General features: G+C 46.4%; 1 long non-coding RNA gene across 1 annotated transcript; it reads left to right on the forward strand.

Moving 5' to 3' along the window:
- The first annotated feature begins 279 nt into the window (after window positions 1-279).
- LOC121102068 lies at window positions 280-5,285 on the forward strand. Its single transcript, XR_005834123.1, has 3 exons — window positions 280-2,015; window positions 2,309-2,398; window positions 4,340-5,285. It is a non-coding gene; the product is annotated as an uncharacterized LOC121102068 (long non-coding RNA).
- The last annotated feature ends 1,937 nt before the right edge of the window (window positions 5,286-7,222 follow it).

Here is a 7,222-nt window from a genome sequence, read left to right on the forward strand (position 1 = left end):
TCATTTACAGCAAATGCTGCTGCAAGCCAGTGGGCGAAAATGGTGGCAAATGTCTCTCCTGCCATCTGTCTCTGCCAGAGAACCAGGGAGTGAATGCGAAGCTAAATGAGTCACATACTACATTTCCACACCATCTTGTATAACAAGGACAGCAAAACTCTGACTCCTTAAAGACCCCTGGGAGCTATTGGCTGTGGTGAATGGGAGAGACAATTTATTAGGGTGATGTATGTTTCTTAGTTTCTAATGATACATAAATTATCCCATGAGCCATGATACATATGGTTTAAAGAGAATTGTAAATGAAAGCAATTTTTTTTCTAGCAACACTAATTGCCTAGCAGCAGTAAATTACTCATCCCCCGCTGCCTGTGGGCTGTGGTCATTATTCTCTCCTCGAGGTTGAGCAGATGTCCCCCAAGAGGAATGTTTGCTTTGACAAAGTGAATTTACATCCTCACTTGTGAGCCTGCCATGCTGGGTCTACCGGAGGCGAGAGTATTAATAGCACCATTTGGACCTAGCTCCGTGGGTTGTGCCAGCCTGCATGTGTTATCCGTGATAGCCGGACGATGAGTTGGTCTTAGGTCTTGGTTGCCTTTGGGGGAAAATCAGGGAGCTGTTATCAATATTTAATTTTCTCCAGTGGGGGGGGCGGTTTGAGAGGTAGACTTGGCTAATAAGCATGGAAGTTTCCTAGATGACAAGTTAGGCAAGGGATAACCACCACTAATTTGGGAAAACACTAGGTAATATGATGTGGAGGTAGAAGATGGAGATGCTATTAAAGACCATTAATTCAACACTTGTTTGTTGATTTCCGATGCTGTGCTAGGTACTAAGGATGCAAGGAATGGATGCCATGATCTCTGGCGCCAAGAAGTTTGGAGTCTAGTGGGAAAGACAACAATGTACAAAGCAAGGATAAGACAGGATCACCGCAAGTGCTGTATGAGAGAATGACCATCGCTCCTGCCTGTCTGAAGTAGAAATTAAGGCCTCTTAAGGAGAACTAGACAGTGTTGGAACTGAGACTTGAATAATGCGTTGTGCTTGACCAGATGGCCATGGTGTAAGGTCGGGGTAGGGCTTTCTAGAGAAAAGCAGTGGCAGGCCAAAGGCATGGACATCTGAGAGAGAACCCAGCTGGTTACAAAAGCCATTTTGGGGTGGTTGAATGTAGGTTATGTATTGAGGAAAGTAATAGAAGACAAGACCAGAGAAGTGACAAGCAAGGGACTGTGAGCACCAAGGGAGCTAAATGACCAGAAAAGGCAGAGCCGTGAAGGACGGATTGGGGTTGGGTGAGATGAATGCAGAAATTAGTTACCAAGCTGCTGCCATCATCCCGATTAAAACAACAAAACAATGATGCCATTTCCCTATAATTAAACACAACAACAAACACGAGAGAAATTTGCCTGAAAACTGTCTCTAAGGAATATACCAGATCTTCTGTATATGTTTTATCTATCTGTATACATATTTTTTCTTTTTCAAAAGACTTTTCTGCTAAATACCCTGTCATTTTCTTGGGAGTTCATGCTTTTAGACTGTGTATTTATTGGGGAGGGTCTGTTTTCATAACTCCTGTTATGGAGAAATACACTTATTAGGATGAATGGCTTGAATGCATATTTCTATCACATGGGCATTTCTCCTTCCCACATTATTTAAAAGAAGCTTCTCTAAGATTTTCTGTTTCTGTGTCATCTGGCCCCACCTACCCTACACACACACACACACACACACACACACACGTACATGCACTCTGAAGTACTATGACCTTAAGGCCAGCCACACTTTGTGTCTATAAAGGTGGCAATACGAGTGGGTGTAACCACCAACAAAGCCAGCCTGACATCTACAGTCTGAAGTTTACAGATTGCACAGAGCCTGTATGAAGATTCCATCCTCTTTATCCTTTCTTATCCCCTCCCCAAGACCACCATCAAGATTTGGATGTGGGATCACAAAGGCTCAGAACTAAGTGGGGCTCCCTGAGAAAGTTCCAGGTAAGTGCTGGGAGGTGCTTTGCCTTAATGCCTCCCTTAAGCAGGGGCAGTGTGTGGAGAGATTGAGAATTAGGGGTTGGGGAGGTGAACTGACTGAGGGACTCAGAGGATTGTGTTGTGCTCACCCCCACTGCCTCGATTTGGGGGGTGTAATGAAGGAGGTCATGACACTGGTGGTGGGGGAGGGGGCAGGGCAAAGAGGATGGCATGGCCCCCACCTCACAAATGAAGAAAACATGGAGTTGTCCAAATGCCCGAGTGCACGTGGAGCTGATCTGCATATTTCCTTCCAGAGCCCTGCAGGGAAGGGCAGCAGTTTGTGCCATGACCAACCCCAGTGGCACCTCCTTGCAAGCTCTACCTGACTCCAGTAGAGCAACTCCGTGAGTATTGTGGGTGGCAAACTCTTAACCCTTCCTTAACATGAGGGATGCATGGGGCAGCAGGGTGGGAGGAAACCCCATTATGAGCCTCTATACCTCCCAAAGCAGGAGGTCAGAGGAGCCCAGTTGGGCATCGGTGGTGAGACAGAACTCTCAAAGCTGACTCTGCAGGCTGACCATGGAGCAGGGAACCTGTATGTGCCCTGAGGGGCGCTGTGGGCGCCTGGCATGGGCTGCACGCTCAGAGGACCAAACCATGGCCTTAAGGGGACCCACACCACCACTGTGACCCTGGCCGACCAGTAGGACACTCTGTGGGGAAACTTCCATGTCCACACTCACTCTTGGACAATGAGGTCACCCAGCCCAAGTCTGATCTCTGGGGAAGGTACATTTGAGCTGCCAGCCAGACTAACATGGAGATTGCTTCTCATATCCTTTCTTGAGGAGGTCATGTTCCTGGAACAGCTTTTAAGGAACCAAAGTAAAAGAAGGGGTATATGGATCAGTGATGCTTCTACTAGAATTTTCTTTCCCCGGCATAAATGATTCCATAGTCCACCTGGAAGAGATGACCATAAGATGACAGGCAGATATGGGAAGCTGCAGTGTGCGTGTCTGTGGCTAAAACGGTGATGACATGACTACCTCTGTCACACTTTTCTCTAGGCTTAGCATGCCTCTGACCTTTAACCCTTATATACAATATTCTGTTCAAGTTTCCACATTTATATGATTGAGACAGCAGAACTGGCATTTATTGTTTGCCCAAAAAATAAAGCAACTAAATGGGATAAAACCCATCGTTATACATTTTTCCCCATTGACCTTTGCAAAGAGTGGCAATTCACATTCACGGCAGGTGGCTCAGAGGGGAAGTTATTGAGACAGAAATGGGTACACACCAAATGAGCTACCAGCATCATCAGCCAGTATTATCAGGAGTGTGTCTTAAAGAGATGACTCTTCAGCATCTTACCACCATGTAGCCAAACAAATTCCAAGTAGATTAAAGATCTAAATGTGAAGAACAGTCTGTAAAATAACTAGAAACATATATAGATGACCATTGATCGGGTACAAGAAGTAGAGAAGGGCTTTCTGGGTTTAAGGCTATCAGTAAAACATAAAAGAAAAATCATTTAGATTTACTCCCTAAAAATGAAAAACACCAGAGAATTAAGAATCTGAACAAAAGGGGCATCTGGGTGGCTCAGCCAGTTGAGTCTGACTCCTGGTTTCGGCTCAGGTCATGATGTCAGGGTCGGATAGAGCCTGCCTCGGCTCCGCGCTCAGCAAGGAGTCTGCTTGCACATCCTTCCCTCTGCCCCTGCCCCACCCCTCTCTAAAAATACATAAATGAATCTTAAACAAGGAAGAATGTAAACAAAACTTAAAAAGCATACTCGGAAGAAAACAACTGCAGCATATACAACTGGTTTAGTGTCCTTGCTAGACGAGGAGGCATTGCAAGTTCTGGAGGGTGAGCCCCTGATGGCAGGGATTACATTTTCTGGGTCTCCATGTTTCGTGTGCATAGCAGGGTTCCTGGCGAGTAGCAAGCACTCAAAACATGGTATATATTTAAAAAGCTATTTTGGTTGAATGCCTACTATGTGCATGTCCTATTGCTACTCATCCCAGCAAATGTTCAGCTTATGTACCCGAATTTCCATTTTACCAAAGAGAAAACTGAGCACAGAGCAGGTGGCAGAGCCTGGCTTCAAATCTGAAGCTTCTGACCCCAAAACCCTCTGCCATCTCCCCCTGCTGCCTGCCTTCTAAACATTGCTTGCTGAGTAGAATTGAACAGCAGAAAATTAAGTGTCACCTGCTTAATGAGAAAGTGAATTTTAGTTTTGAACAACGCCTTATGAAGGAAACATTCCTTGAACTCACGCAACGCTGCTGCTAATGGAAGATAAATCTGTCTCTTTGTAGGGAGTTGAAAGCACCACGGACATTCCCAGCTCTAACACTGAATTGCCGAGTGGCTTAGACAGCTTGCTTAGCTGCTCCAGGCCTCAGCATCTTAATAAAATCAAGAACACAGGGAGGTAAAGTAACTTGTCCAATGTCACACGACAGTAGACACCAGAGCTGGGACACAGGCCAAGGCAGCACGTCTTAGAGCTGGATCGTTCACAAGGCGGATGTCAATCTAGGAGGTGATGGACGCAAGCCGCTTTGAAAAGGGTAAACTGGACACATTGGTGAAAGGAGGTAAAACAAGGTTTAAGCCTGTGTGTGTGTGTGTGTGTGTGTGTGTGTGTGTGTGTGTGTGTGAGAGAGAGAGAGAGAGAGAGAGAGAGAGAATTGTGAAAACCAAAGCTTGATAGGGACATCGCAAATGTCTGGGTATGTCCTTCTTGACCTATTATCTGTCTCAACTGACAGCTGCAGATGTCTACTGACAGACTGGCCATCCCCTCCCTCGCACCCCCTTCACGTAAACCAGCGTAGTAATACTGACTAATGGATCAAAGTCAATATGCCCACGTTTAGAATCTTATCTAACAGTCTCCTTTAAAAAAAAAAAAAAGAAAATGAAAATAAAACAGACAATTGCAGACAGTGGGGTGGAGTTTCTGGCAAGTGCAATAATGAATTGCCGCAGAGCTGTGATTGACTAACGAAAGCCGCCCCATAAAACTTCAGCTCAGCATGTCTTTCCTCTCCCGGGCCAGAGGCCAGGAGAGCCGGTGTTAATAACGTGTTTAATATCGCTCGTGTACTTTTCATGTCTCAGTGCAGTCTTTGACCATTGATGAAGTCAGCAGTCGTATGTACAACTCAATCCGTGTACCTTTCAGAAAATGTCCTTCATATTCTCTGTATCTCTAATTTATATAATTTATTTTTCTGAGCCATTTGAGAGAAGGTTGCATATATTACGCCTCTATATCTTAATACATCAGTATGTATTTCCTATCAAGAGTAGCTCCTTGTAGAATCACAGTACGATGATCGAACTCAGGAAATTTAACATGGATACAGGCTTTTATCAAATCTTGCAGTGCATGATTCAATGGCATCAATCGTCCCAATAGTGTTTCTGCTGCCATTCCTTCCCCTCTGGTCCAGGATCCTATCCAGGGTCACTACTGAGTTTGCCGTCACACCTCCTTAGTTTCCTTTCATCTGGAAAACCTCCTCAGCCTTTCTTTGTCCTTCATGGCACTGAGATTTTTGAAAACTACTGGTCATCATTCGCATGTAGCCCTTAATGTGGATTTGTTGATGCTTCCTCGTGATTAGATTCAGGCTATGCATGTCTGGCGGACGTACCATGCAAGCATTGCGGTGTCCTTCTCCAGGGATCCTATCCAGAGGTACGTGATATTGGTCCGCCCCTCATGGGTGATACTCATTTTGATCGCCTAGTGCCGTGTTCTCAGGTCTCCCCATCATTGTGGTGGCCACGAAAATGCATGGCCTGGCTCTCCTGCTGTGAGGAGCCTACTGGCGGCTGCCTCTGCTGCTGGGCTCTGCTCAGAATCTGTCTGCACCTGCCTGGAGGTGAGCTTTCCGTGGACTGCTTGGCCAGTGAGGGGATGGAACAGTGGTCCTAAAGGAGGCTCGTTTCTGCTACACAGGGGACCCTCTGGTGGACTCCCCATCAGTTTGGCTGAATCCCTCTCAGAACTGGGCTGCTTCTAAGACTCTCCTACCTGGCAGTCCCCCTTTTCCTCTCTCCTTCACGGGGTCAGACCTGCGTTGCTGCCTCACAGCCCTCCCGGACTCCACTGGCTCACTCCCCTTTTTCCCTTACAGGAGCTGCCCCACAAATTCCCTTGCACTTCTAGTCCTGTCTTGGCAATCTGCCTCTTGGAGGGTCTGAAGTAATACTTAGTGGTACTGAAAAAGATGGTTGAAGTGACGTGGTAAGATGGGGATTTGGGCCTAGTTTACTCACCCTTAAGTGAAGAGGATGAAGAGGATACTGTCCTGAGTGGTAGGTGGGGCACAGAGAGTCCCTGATACAAGGCAGTGGCCCAATTGCCAAGGCTTTCCCTGGTGGTGACCTGGGAAAGTGTCTTGGTGGTGGGGACTGCCATTGCAGCTACGGTGACCCGGGATGATTTTTAGAAGACCTGGTGAAAGTGATGTTTACAGATAGTAGAGTGGTCTCATCACTTCTAAGTTGACTGACACCTGCAGAGAGATGAGAAACTGTGGGCTGAGATCAAGTAGTTAAGGCCAAGTGGGAGAGTGGAGGTCTTGGTGGAAGCCTACATAGAGGCCCTGATCCCCTGTGGTATAAGAGCACACAAGCTGGGCAGCAGACCGAGCACCCTGTTTAGTAGACTTCCTCACCCCTACTTTATATGTCAGTAGACTTCCTCACCCCTACTTTATGTCAGTACACTTCCTCACCCCTACTTCATATGTTGGTAGACTTCCTCACCCCTACTTTATGTCAGTACACTTCCTCACCCCTATTTTGTGTCGGTAGACTTCCTCACCCCTACTTTATATGTCGGTAGACTTCCTCACCCCCTACTTTATGTCAGTAGACTGCCTCACCCCTATTTTATGTTGGCAGACTTCCTCACCCCTACTTCATATGTCAGTAGACTTCCTTGCCCCTATTTTAAGATGGAGGCTTGAAGAAATGACGTAACTTACCTTTCTTCACCCGGATTTCTGACAGGTCTGCCTGTCTCCACAGCACTTACTACTTCAGCAGATGCCTTTGTGTGGATCCACAGATTTGCCAGAAGGAGAAGAAGGCCATGGCCTTTGGAGGGAACGCTGCTCTCTCATATCTACGGTCTATTCTGCCTCATCCCTTCTTCACTACAATTTTGATTGCAATTTTTT

The sequence above is a fragment of the Ursus maritimus genome, unplaced genomic scaffold (assembly GCF_017311325.1).
Source record: "Ursus maritimus isolate PB19 unplaced genomic scaffold, ASM1731132v1 scaffold_12, whole genome shotgun sequence".
In the NCBI taxonomy this organism is placed as follows: Eukaryota; Metazoa; Chordata; class Mammalia; order Carnivora; family Ursidae; genus Ursus; species Ursus maritimus.